The sequence below is a fragment of the Peromyscus maniculatus genome, chromosome 7 (assembly GCF_049852395.1).
Source record: "Peromyscus maniculatus bairdii isolate BWxNUB_F1_BW_parent chromosome 7, HU_Pman_BW_mat_3.1, whole genome shotgun sequence".
Lineage (NCBI taxonomy): Eukaryota > Metazoa > Chordata > Mammalia > Rodentia > Cricetidae > Peromyscus > Peromyscus maniculatus.
In genome coordinates, this window is record NC_134858.1 from 87,237,863 (window position 1) to 87,251,866 (window position 14,004).

The window sequence follows — 14,004 nt, forward strand, 5'->3', positions numbered from 1 at the left end:
GACCCCCCCCCCAGGAAATTTGTATAGCCTCGAGTTAGTTGAGTCTCTGGTGGCTCTTACTATTTTATTATTTTGATTTTGATTTATTATTTTTACTTTTTTATTATTATTTTTCTGATGTACCTTTATCAGAAATTGCTTGGCTTTGCCCTTTATTTTTGTAAAGTGTTCATAAAGAATATAAATATAATTCAATTTATATTTTCAAATTTACTTCTAATTTCCTTAATACCTCTCCATTCACTTTATTTGATTGATCTGTTTGTCAAATGAATTTTTTTTTTAATCAGAAAGAAATCTAAGTCATGGGCCTATGTGTTTATCTATGATATCATTCACTGCCTTCTTGTATTTAAAACAATGTATTTAAATATCTTTTCTCCCTAAACAGCAACTCTACAAAAATCCACTGCCTTTTGCAATTTAATGTTGTAAAAGAAAACCCTGAATCAGCCAATTTTCCTTTCTACAGGAAAAAAAAATTCCCATTATCTTTGCAGTCAATTCTGTTGTTGTTGGAAAACACATTTCTAAAATAGTATGCAGAAAAAAGTCCCAGCCAACAGCTCCTCTATATTCACTGGGCCATGTGTAAGAATGTGTGCATGCAGATCAGGGGAAGGAAGGAATATAGTAGGTCTGAAGGTCTCCTCTCCCATCCTCAGGGTGGGCTGTGGCATCCCAGGTTTATAAGCAATTATCTGTATTGCTTACTAGGTAATGATGGTAGCCAAAGCCTTGGTACCACACTCTGATCAAATGGGCTGACATCTCTGACCTCAGCAGCCATGGTGACTTTGGCCTTGGTGGTGCTCAGCTGCAACACAGCATCTTTTCAGAGGACCTCACAGGTACAGCAACATCTTCCCCCTGACCTTATCAGTGGCATGCACCTGCTTCTAAGACAAAGAAGACATGGTTTCTTAGTGAGGCTCCAGTTAGATTCTTTAATCCTAAAGTCAGAGAAAAGTTAAGGCACTGAGAAGTATTCAAATGCTTCCCTGTCCTCTTACCACCTGCTGGAAACTGCAGTTGCAGAGCAGCATTTGGTGATCACCCACCATTTTCAGCCCCTTCTTAAAGGCAGAGTCTCTCTGTATGTGTGTTCAAGCTGAGACCCTGGCCAGTCACTATTGAGTCAGCTTATCTAAGATCCAAGGGCCTGGTCACAGGGAGAAGAGAGCTTTACTTAGCTCAGCCTGGACTCCTCATTCTCTCCTACAGACTAGATAGTGGGTTATCGGAGTGAGGACCATTATAACGTACTTGAGAAGAATTTCTTGTCTAAGAGGAGGCAGCTTACCCTGTTTTTGTTTGTTTGTTTGTTTGTTTTTGTTTTGTTTTTTGGTTTTGTTGCTGTTGCTGTTTGCTTGTTTTTGTTTTCAACATATCATTTTCACTTAATCGTGAAAATTCACGATTAAGAACAAAAGACACACAAGGTAGGCAAGGAAGTTACAACACCTCCTTAAGACTCAGAAATCGAATGACCGTGAAGCAGAGAGTAGGAGGTGTGGCTGAAGTTGAGCATATTTCTGAGGGCCTCCAAACGGGCGGGATCAGTGCAGCCCCAGGTGGACATGCTGCAGCTGCATGGAGACCCAGGCCTTGCTGGAAGACACCCGCACAGCCATGGCTGCTTTTCTTACCATAACCTCACGGTTGCTGCAGTCACGGTCGCACCCCTGGATGGTGGCATATGGTTGGTTATTATCTGTAATGTCCCTGCTGTTGTGAGTTTGCTCCTTTTCATCTTTTTTATGAGTATTTTAATGGGAAGCTGGGGGAGGGTGCGAGAGGCTGAATCTGAAGATGGGTAATTTTAAGACTATTCCCTGGAGGTGGAAGCTGTGTTGGAAGAGCAGGGCCTCGCTTATCTCACAGCAACGGCGTGAGACAGGAGGCACTGCTCATGGTTTGGGATTGGAAATCAAGTGGAAGACAGGAAAAGATGTCGGGGTATGAAGTGTTGTCAGGGAGCTGTACTGACCAGATTAGGGGCACAGAGAGGGAAGGTCAATTATTTCTCAAAACTGCCCCATCCTAAGAAAGAATGGATATCAGAGCTTAATTCTGTTTAAACGTTCACAGTGTGTGGTCAGGCTGATCTGAACAGTAGTAACACAGACCGATCTCCTGCAGCCCAAAGGGCCTTACATTTGTTTTAATGTGCAGCTACTGCCTTCTTAAGAGTCCTAGTAAGTTTTAAACAAGTCTCAACGTTTTGATCTTGTCCTGAGCCCTGCAAATTATGTACCCAGTCATATATAAAATGCTTATATTTGATTAATATTTTGGTGATCTTGTCTATGTGTCTAAACGTACTAACACCTTCATGTATATACATTCTTAGGTAAAGATGTAACGGGGTTGGGGAGCAGTGCAGGATTCCATTGCTGAGACATCTAAAGATTCTGAGGGGGAAAGAGAGCAAATACTGTTCTGGCGAGCTCTGTTGTCTGGTCAGCTAGAACAGCGTATCTGGCGGTATAATTTAAAACATGGTGTTGCATCAATAGCAAGGGAGCACACCATAACAGACTGGCCCAATTAATAAACGCTTTCGTTATTTTGCTCCTTTCCACTCCATGCACAGATGCAAAAGTGAAGTTTGCATACCTGTAATCTGATTACCAGAGCCACCTGTGACCTGACCCTCAGCTAAGCACTCTTACTCCACGATATTGTTTCCGTAGAATTTTCTGAGGACAGCATCCTTCCTAGACATGATCTCACACAAATAAAATTTATCACTTTGTGAACAAGCATTTTTATGACTTTGACAGACATTAAGGTATAGCCTCTGTATCGTGTCCCATAGAAACCTTGTTGAGGACAGAAAGATGAACTATGACCCTCAGCAATTCTTCCACAGAAATTAGAACTGGCTAAGTCAGTCAGCATTTTGTTTCCTTTTTTTTCCTTTGACTCCTAAGAAGAAATTTCCTGAAGAGAGATGGCTGGGTCACAAGAAGTCAAGCACTTTAATGGCTTTAATCACAAGTTGTCGAAATGGTTTTCGATTTGTAGTCTTTCGAGCAATGCACAAATGCACCTGTTTCACTGAGATCTTGCCAAAAGTGAATATTATCATTAAAAAAAAAACCTCCCTGATTTAATAGGTGTAAATATGAGTTGCTTTAATTTGCATGTCATTCTTTCAAAACCCCATTTCAAGTCTCAGTAATTGTGTATCTCTTGACACTTCACTTTATCTTTGTGGAGCTTTTTTTTTCTTCCTGCAATAGCACTATGAAACTTATCCTTATTTTCTTTCATAGAATATTCAGTGCAACCTAGTAAACATTTTATACCATGCAAAATCATCCCTTAAATAGGAATCCCACTCCCCACCCACCCAAAAAACTGGGCCTTTCTAGGACATCAACTCTTTATCTCTACCCTGAAGTAGATTCACTCCAAACACAGTCTGATTTTATCAGCATCTTCAAGCATCCAAGTATTGTAGCTCTCACTTTATGATCAGTCCCAACTCTGTTTCTACATTGAGGTCAGATGGGAACAATACTACGTTCAGTTTCTTCTCTCTGACTACCAAGTCCTTCCAGCAGACACATGAGTACTACTCTACCTCCTGTAGCAGAAGCCTGCTGACTCCTTTGGACAGACACAATCATATGTCCCACTCTTTGAACAGATGGTCCACTGGGTAGACATGTGACTTGGCTGGGTCTACTGTAGCCCTCCCTTGAGATTTTTCTGATTTTTTTTTCATTTTTTAAATTTATTTATTAAATTTAATTTTACATATCAGCCACGGATTCCCTTGTTCTCCCCCCTCCCACCCCCCACCCCCACCTTTCCCCCAGCCCACCCCCCATTCCCATCTCCTTCAGGGCAAAGACTCCCCCGAGGATTGAGTTCAACCTGGTAGATTCAGTCCAGGCAGGTCCAGTCCCCTCCTCCCAGGCTGAGCCAAGTGTCCCTGTATAAGCCCCAGGTTCCAAACTGCCAGTTCATACACTGAGGACAGGACCTGGTCCACTGTCTGGATGCCTCCCAAGCAGATCAAGCTGATCAACTGTCTTATTTATCTGGAGGGCCTGATCCAGTTGGGGGCTCCTCAGCTATTGGTTCATAGTTCATGTGTTTCCTTTCGTTTGTATATTTGTCCCTGTGCTTTTTCCAACCTTGGTCTCAACAATTCTCACTCATACAAACCCTCTGCTTTCTCACCAATTGAACTCCTGGAGCTCCACCTGGGGCCTGACTGTGGATCTCTGCATCTGGTTCCCTCAGTCATTGGATCAGGTTTCTAGCATGACAATTAGGATGTTTGGCCAGGTGGCCTGGAATACTTCAGAGATCTATTCAGAGGGCCTGATCCAGTTGGGGCCTCTCAGCCTTTGGTTCATAGTTCATGTGTTTCCATTCCTTTGGCTATTTGTCCCTGTGCTTTATCCAACCTTGGTTTCAACAATTCTCACTCATATAAACCCTTCTCTTTCTCACTAATTGGACTCCCGGAGTGATTTTTCTGATTTTAAGTGGGTAGTGAGAAGCCTCTTTTCTTTTGTGGTCCTGGATCTTTGGAGCTATGAGTGTGGAACTTCCAACTGCCAGGCTTTGCCCCCTTCCCTGCTCCCAGCTCAGGATCCAGGAGCAGAGCTAGAAATAGAAGGCAAGAGTGTGGAGAATGGTTCCTGAAGGCATTCATTTGCTAGGTTGGGCTATCCAAAGGCAGAGTATAGCTTTCATTTTCCAGATTTTTTCACTGTAAAAATCTCTTTCTCTCTCTCTCTCTCTCTCTCTCTCTCTCTCTCTCTCTCTCTCTCTCTCTCTCACACACACACACACACACACACACACACACACTCCATACACGCATCAAATTCTGTGCTTGTTCTCTTGCTACTGCTGAAACATAATAGAGGGCATCAGGCAAGTCCTGTTAAATGCTGCTAAGTATGGCTAAGGTCACTCTGAATGTTAATGACAGGTTTTATTACCAATATTCCTTCTGATGTCTATTTTTCTTGCAAATCACCTAAACTACTGAGGGACAAGACCTTGTCCAAGTTTTCTTATTTCCTGGATGCTTTGAGTGAGCACTGTTGGTCCATGATGAAACCTATTGCTTCTCCATCGGGACATAAGCCATTCCTTTGTTCATTGCATCCATGCTGTATACACTACCCATCTGTTTGTTGCTCAGGAGTTCTGTTAGTTATCTAATCAGCCATTGCAGTTCAGTGTTTATATTTTGTTAACCCTTATTTTACTTACAGTGATCCCAAAGAGCAAGAGTAGTGATGTTTGATTGATGTAATCATTCTATTTTATTGTTATAATTGATTGTTCAATTTTGATTATTGTAATTGTTCTATTTTACTATCAGTTATTGCTGTTAATCTCTGTGATTAATTTATAAGTTACATTTTATTATAAAATGTCTCTCTCTGTCTCTCTGTCTGTCTCTCTCTCTCTCTCTCTCTCTCTCTCTCTCTCTCTCTGTGTGTGTGTGTGTGTGTGTGTGTGTAGGGAAACAATATATATAAAGTTTTCACTATCCACAATTCAGCTGTCCCTTGGATTGTCTTAAAACATATCATCCCCGTTAGGACAGACCATTAGTCTCAGTCAAGCATAATTTTTGTGAATCTTGTGGCATTGGTTGCTCTTTTTTTTTTTTTTTTTTTTTGGTTTTTCGAGACAGGGTTTCTCTGTGTAGCTTTGTGCCTTTCCTGGGATTCACTTGGTAGCCCAGGCTGGCCTCGAACTCACAGAGATCCGCCTGGCTCTGCCTCCCGAGTGCTGGGATTAAAGGCATGCGCCACCACGGGTTGCTCTTTCTGTGTAGATAGATTTCCATATTGAAAACTCCCGTTGAGTGGTTTGGTGCATGAAATCTCTCGCCTAGCATGTATCATGTCACTTTTACAATCAGTTCTAGGTACAATTCCTGCAAACTGGAGCTCCCCCTGCCCATCCAAGCTATTAGCCACCCGAATGAACTCTCTGAGTCATAAAGCATCAAACTGGAAATGAACATTATTCTTTGCTTTCTCCTTTCTTATTCATTTAAGGTGAAGAAGCCAGCACTCAGGAGTTGGGACTAGATCTGCCTGCCATTTCTGGCCTGGAAATTTGCGATGTCTACTATAGATGATAAACACCTAGGGAAGGAGCCTGGGTGAAGATGGATAGAAGATAACTCTATTCTTTGTATAGTTCTTCTATCAGAAATGAGCATTTGGTACTGTGGATATATTTTTAGCAGTTACTGGGTTTCACATAAGCACCCTATATCTTTGTCAAAGGCCTCATTTCCTGATTTCTCTGGAGTCATCTGCTACTGTTTCCACACTCTCCTTCACACATTATTCAGAGGTGTAAATATCAGCTGCTGGATTGCGACAGCTTCTAGCTTCCTCCAAAGCAGTGTTGGGGGTGGGGCTTAGGCCACTCTTTCATGTATCTTTGTGGTGTAGTTGAAGGAGCACACTGCAGTTCACCCCAGCAGGCCTCTGGTCCCCTTCCTGTAGGAAAGGAAGCAAGCATCAGTCATCTTTCCAGGACTGAGGTTTGTACATGGAACAAATGAAAAAGGAAACACAAATATGCTGAGAAAGCAAAGCCTCGTACAATCGGTAATTGGTCTCTTCTCTAGGGCAGATCCCTTCTGTCTGTGAGAAGACAGACTCTGTAGAAAAGTCTTAGAGAAATGGGGTTAAGAGCTGGACTGTATGCGGATGCCATGCCATTTGGGATATTTACCTCTATCCAGAATTATGTCCACTTTGAGTCACTGGACATTTGTGCTGGCATGAGAATAAAGATGAGGTGTGCAGCCTGAGAACCAGACTCGGAGCACTTGGTAAATGTGCTAGGACTTTGACCCCTTTTGTTGTCCCTCAATAGGTGTTTGAAACAAAAGACCCAGAGGCTTGTTTTAGATGGTGGCAGAGAAGAGGGGTTCACAGGGACCACTCTCAAACCTAGATCCAGAAATAAGATAGTAGTAAACAAATTATTTCACGTGGTCCTTTAGCAGCAACAACAAAAAAAATGCTGACAAGCCTTAAGGAAAATGACAAACATTTTTATTGTTTTGATTTTATGTGCATGAATGCGTTGCCTTCATGTATGTAAGCTTATTGCATGTAAGCAATGTCTGCAGAGGCCAGTGCTTCAGATCCCCTGGAATATGACTTACAGACAGCTGTAAGCTTCCATGTGGGTGCTGGGAACTGAACCCAGGTCCTCTGCAAACTCTTAACAGTTGAGTCATCTCTCCAGCACCTTATCTCACTTTTGAAAGACATGCTCTCTCAGAGAACCTTCCCAGCCACCACAGCACCTTATGACAAAGTTTTCTCTGGATACCAATTGACAGCTTGTTATTTGCATCCAGTACAGTTGCTTTTGGCTAAAAACAAGCAAAGGCACAGAAAATTGAACAAAAATTAATTTGAAGTTGCATTCTCCAAGCTGTCCGAGTATATGTGCAATTGGTAAATTGTCGTCATGAGATCTTTAAACTTGTTGAAAGTAGACTTTAGGATTAAGCTTACACAGATCTTGTACATACTGTCACAACCACGTGGGTGGCCACACACTTGAGAGTATATGGGTAGCACAATTTGGACTTAATGGGTTGGGAAAAAAATGAGAACATGAAGTTGTGTGAACAAGGGAGAGTGGGTATATATGGTAGGACTTGGGTGAGTATCATCAAAATATGATGTACTGAATTTTCAAATAATTAATAAGAGTATTTTAAAAACTTTATTCTAGGAGAGAGGAAGACCATCTTGTCCCAGACTCCAGCTTGTTTATTTGAAATGTTCTCTAAAACACCTTTACCTAGGAGTAGAATTGGCCCCTAACTCTCCAACATGGAGGGAAGAGAGCAGCAAACAGCCCAAGATTTCAAATAATGTGTCCTTGAGAATCACTAGAAAGTACACCATTTCCAACAGATGTTACTGTTTATTCCATGATATAAAAACATCCACAGTAAAAATAGGAAGCTAGTAGTCCATCCATGGAAGCTCAGCATGGAGAAAAATCTCAACTGGCAACTCAGACGACTTCTTTAGTTTCCCCAGTCGATTTCTGCTGCATGTGCGTATTTCCCCAATTTGATGATGTTACCTTTGCTTGTTATTGAAGTCAGGCTACTCCAGTCATCTCACGGATGCTGGGAACTCCTGATTTGAGCATGTTTTGCTGTCTATCTGCTGCGTCTCTCTATCTGCTACTTGCTATTTATTCTTTCTTCTTTGCTTGCTATGGACTCAACTCACTCATTCATAAAAGAAAGCACAGCTATTGTGTGTAGATCATTCTTCAAATCATACAGCACAAGTGCACCTAAACATTCATCCAACATAGGCATCTAAACTAGGCATCAGTACCAATCTTGCTTTTACATAGCAGTGGTGGCTTTCACACCATTCTACAGTAGACAGGGTGAGTGCTATTCTTAGGAATGACTAGAATTAAGCATTGTGATGCTGTAACTTAAGGCTTATTACCTTATGGTTTATTTATTTTCATAATTCTACAACCTCTATGGTCTTCACTAATTTATTATCTATTATTGGAGGAAGTAGAAAATTGACCTGACTTTCCCAAGAACTAAAGACAAGGTACACAAGTGATGAGCTACTAATAGACCCAAGGGTCCTTCCCTCAGTAAATGATTATTGAGTGTTTATTCTTGAGTAAATAGTATTGATCAGAGGTGAATCTGTTGTGTTGGTGGAAAGGAGAGTAGGAAGGTTAGTCAAGAGAAATGAAATCAATTAATAAACTTGTATCTGAAGCTAATGTGGAAACTGGCGAGGTCCTGTTGAGGACAGCAGTGTAAGATTTTGTTCTTGGGGCTTCAAACGTAAGACGCACATTGGATGTTCCAACAAGCAGAGCTCAGGCTTTGGGAGCAACTGGAATGGGCATATGTCATGATCAGTGACCCTGGCAGTGGAGCTCTTCCTCATGTTGTTTTTTTAAAAAGCAACTTGGAAATTCATTGACAGGGAATGGTGACGTGACATACCTGCTTAGCTTCACCTCAGGCAGATCTGTAGTTGGGAATTTGTGGTGCCATATGTATCAAGTTCTTTGCTTCCACGTTTCCTCTCTTACTCCAACCAACCCTATGTGGATAGAGTTGAGGGGAGAACAGTCCTGCCCTCCTGTGAGTGGACAAGTGTTGGCAGCATGTCGCTTAGACTGTCTTCTCCTTCTGTGTCCAGTCCCTAGAGAGGTTGGTTCTTCCTAGAGAAGGAAAAACAGGGTCTACTTGTAGCTCAAGGGACATATATACATTTGCCTTTGCTCCCTCATGAAAAAAAAAATCACAGGGACTTTTTCAAAAGCACAAATGTCCAAGAGAAATGACATCAACAGCAACATCTGAGGTGCTGAAAATTCCCTGTAAAAGGGGTGACTCCGCAGAAGACTGGAAGTCCATTTTCTAGACATAGTAAAACTAAGTGTTTGGACCATAGTGCAAGTGAGCTGACTTGAAGAACTCTGGAGATGGGAGAGGCGACGAAATAGAAGCCCTCAGTTCCCAGGAGCTGGAAGTGTGGCCTTCACCATCTAGCCGGGTACTAGAAGACCCTCCCCCAGTGATCTGACGGACTAAGCATAATGATACAAAAAGGTTGGGCAGTGGGGTCATCCTGCCAAATCCAATAACCAGAGTGTTTAAGGTGAAACTCACTCCAGGAAAACACTTGCCACTTTAGTAAGTGGTAAGATTTTCATTGTCCCACTTTGAAAAAGAAAAAGTGGAAAACCAGGAAATACCAGATACCGCAATAAACATTCTAACATGAAATAGACTTAAAAAAAAAAAAAAAAACTAACAAAAACCAAGAAAAAGGAGAATATTAGAAAACTAGAGGAAACATTTGCTGCAGTAAGAGGGAGCCTGCAGTTCTCTGGCCTTAACAGAGAAGACACTGTGGCCACTAAGTGAGAAGAGTTGTGATGGCAAGGAGCAGGGAGACCTGGAATTCAGGGAATGCAGGGGAAAGATAATAAAGAGATTCCTTAGAAGATGGTGAAGAGTGATGATAAGAGCGAGTCCAGAGTCCAGACTATCACCAGGAGTTCTTTCAAGGAGAAAAAGTGATGAATCTGGAGGATCTAAATGCACTGAAAATTTTTACACCATTTCGGATTGCTGTGGTAATAAAAATACAGAAAAAAAAAGTTAGGAAGAAAAGTTAAATATGAACTTCAAGCAAGACAGAATATTTTCCAGGAAAAATTGGATCTGAGCAGCACTTACGTTGTTGTATATCAACACTGAGTATTGAACTAAACTAAGTTGCCACAATACTGTGTAGACCTGGAAAGGACACTCACAGGGAGGGCTACAGAAAGTGTAAGAATGGGAGAGAGTTCATTCTCATTTTCCACAGTGGGATGTTCACAGATTAGCCTGGAAGTAGAAAGCTAAGAGTAAATAAGTATACTATTTAGAAGCACCAATGCAAAGCTAGTTGAATTAAAACAACATGCTCTGGGGAGTTGAAAACTATAAACCAAAGCCTGCTGCTTTATAGTAACTTTACAAGTTACGAATTTAATTCTCTCAGCCTATGGATCGGCAAAGCTTGGGGGCAGGGAATAGTCTAAAGATGAAAAGAAAAAGACGAAAGAACAGAGACATGTGGGTGTTGTTTAAGGAGTGTCAGAATGACAGATCCTGGAGTGGAAGAGGAATAAGAAGGGAAGAAAATAAGATGAGTAAGGAAAAGTGATATAATCCAGAACAGAGAAAAATGGTGTTAGAAACATTGTATCAGGCAGAGAACAGCCTGGGAGGAGTCTCAATGGCTTCCTTCTCTGGCCAGTTTCCTTCTTTTTTCAATTAATTTTATTTATGATTTTAATTATTATTGGAAATAAAGTTAGGGTTATCTCTGGTCTGTTTTCATGTGCCCCATTCTATGCCTTTGGATTCCATCTTGTTCATGGTCTTACTTTGTGATTGCCTACCCTGTGGGCTTCCAATAGCGGTGTGTATATATTTAGTGTTTGGTGCCCAAGAAAGTCAAAAGAGGACATCAGATCCTCTGACCTGGAGTTATAGACGGTTGTGAACATCATGTGGATGCTGGGAATTAAATGCTACTCCTCTGGAAGAGTAACAAGTGCTCTAAACCGCTCAGGCATCTATTCAGCCTGCACTTTTGTTTCTTAAATGCTCCAGTTTCTCTGTTTGTGAAAGCAACAAGGCACCAAGTTAACAGAAAAGCATCAGCAAAAACCAATCATGAGATAGAAAACATAATTTTAATAATTGTAGTTGTAAACATAAGAGTAGTATACTAAAATAAGCAAGAAAACTATAAAACTTTACTGAAAGGCACAAACAATTATCAGAATGAAGAGTTAGCATTTCATGGATTTCAAAACCCCCAGGATATAAATTTTCTTTCCTTAACCTATATTTTAAACTCATTCTCAATTAATAATTATTGCTTACACTTATCACTCACTTACATACCAGACACTCTCAGAAGGATTTTTAATTAATATACAAGACTAATTTCAAAACTTACATAGAACATTAAATCTAAGTCATCAGTCATGCCAAGTTTATAAACGAACAGAGGGAGAAGAATTAGCTCCCTAGATCTCAATATGTATCATAGAGCTATGAAAGTAAAGGCAATGTAGTGTTTGTGTCTGAATAAAAAGATAAAGCAATAGAACAAAACTGACACATTTTGAAGTTTAATGACAAAGAGAATCACCTGTGACTCATGCCTTCAGCATTTCTGGAAAACAAAGAATACCATGAGTCCCAAGTAATCTGCAGGCAGAGTGATAAACATGAGGTCCCTGGAGTTTTTCCAAGGCAAGAACAAACCCAAGAATGTGCAGAGCAGGGTGGGCCAAAGAGTGAGTGGAGGACACACCCTAATGTGGTGGTAATCTAATTGTACTGAAATGTGATTTTGATTGTATGTTAATAAATAAAGTTGCTCGGGGGTCAGAGCTATTAGAGCCATAGACAGAATGTGGCAGTGGTGGCGCACGCCTTTAATCCCATAGATCTCTGTGTGTTCAGGGATACAGCCAGCATTGGAGACATATGCCTTTAAGACCTGGGGGGCTGTACATACAGACAGTGACGAGGCAGTCACACATTTGGGTTTACAACCAACTAGAAGGCAGAATGACTATGAAACAACTTACACACAGGGAACTAGCTCTCTTTTGGGAAGCTGAGACCACCGCAGGAGGAAGGGTGAGATTTTAGCTCTGAGCTCTGACCTCTTGGCTTTCTCTTTTACATTGGTTCTGTGTTTCTTATTTAATAAGACGGTTGGTTACATCTATACCCTAAGACAGGGTGGAAGCAGGGCACAATGGTAGACCACTGGCTTACCACATGCAAAGCCCTGATTTACACACACACACACACACACACACACACACACACACACACACACCCCTAGGGAGAGAAAGCTCAATTAAGTGTCAGTGCTGATCCTGAACAAGCACAGTTCTGGGACATGTTGGCATGTGACACCATCTGGAAGGAGAGAGGACAAAGCACTCAGGAACAAACAAGGACTGTGCGGGGAAGCCATGCTCAGACATACTGAGAAGGGGTGAAGCTCCTCAGAGGTGTGGCCATGAATGGAAAGAAAGTAGAGAGAGATCAAAGCTTCTAGCAGCATGAGAGACACCAACCCTCTTCACCCCACCAAGTCTTCTATAAAGAACTGTATTTCTCCTCTGTTGGAGAAAGCCTTGGAGCTGGGCATTTCTTCCTTAAGATGTCTGATTATTTCAAAAACTCAAACTAATTCTGAATGGAATTCCTATGTTAACAAAACAAAAATATAAAGCCTGTGTTTACAACTGATGAGCATTCTCTGAGAACCAGAAAACCACATAAAATTATAGTGTAGCTCAGTTTAGAGTGAAGTGAATATCTTCCAAGTAGTTTTTGAAGGTGCTAAAAGGACACTTAGAAATTCAAGGACTAAGGGCAGTAGAAAGAGGGGAGCGAGGAAGGAGGGAGGGAGGGAGGGAGGGAGGGAGGGAGGAAGGGAGGGAGGAAGGGAGGGAGGGAGGGAGGGGGGGGAAGGGACGAGAGGGGTAGTAGAGAATAGGGTAGGAAGCGAATAAGAAAACAAAATAATCTCACATCAAAAAAAGTAAGTCTCAGGATGCCCAAGGCAAAAGGAAATCCAATGGAATTTTAATAAGGGATATTGAAGATGGGCAGGAAAACAGCCAAGAAAATGAAATTGAGTTAAAGAAAGAAGTCAAAAGGGGTCAGACAGTGCTTGGAATGGAGGCAATATAATAGACGTACAGCTTAAGTGCCTTAGGAGGAAAACAAGGCCATGAAAATGAGTTACTGCTCAAAACTGCAACCCAAGAAACTTCAGAGGCATTGGAAGCAAACTGCGAGGTAAGTGGGGCCCCTGCACACTTTGGAAGATTCGCCTGGAACAGCCAACTCCAGGATGTAAACTCGTGGGACAGTTAGACTTCAAATACAAAGGAAAATATTCTTGAGGAATCAAGACAGAAGGAACAACATGTTAATGAGGGTGGGGAAATTAAACAAACACAAAGAAGGCATTTTAGATTCAGCCAGCCTGTTAGGGTCATAAGAGGACAGGCTTGGATGTGCACAGTGTTAGGGAACACCACGTACAGGTGTCCTTCTGGGGGAAAGTCACGCTTGGTCAGATAACTGCAAGGATTTTATCACAGCTGCCAATGAGTAGGAAGTAAACCAAATGGACAGAGGAATCAAATGAACCAGAGTGTGTTTTAACCCTATATAACTGGGGGTGTAGGTAGCTTTTAATATGAATCTGTGGTTGGATAGCCTCAGCCTACACAAACTTTAAATTTACACACAAGGCCTAAACACTTCTGACACATACCTGCACACATTTTGTACATGTATAGTTCCCTAGAGATTTGATTTAAAATTTTTAAAACTAAATTATGTGTATTGTGGCAGTGTACACATGAAGATGTGTT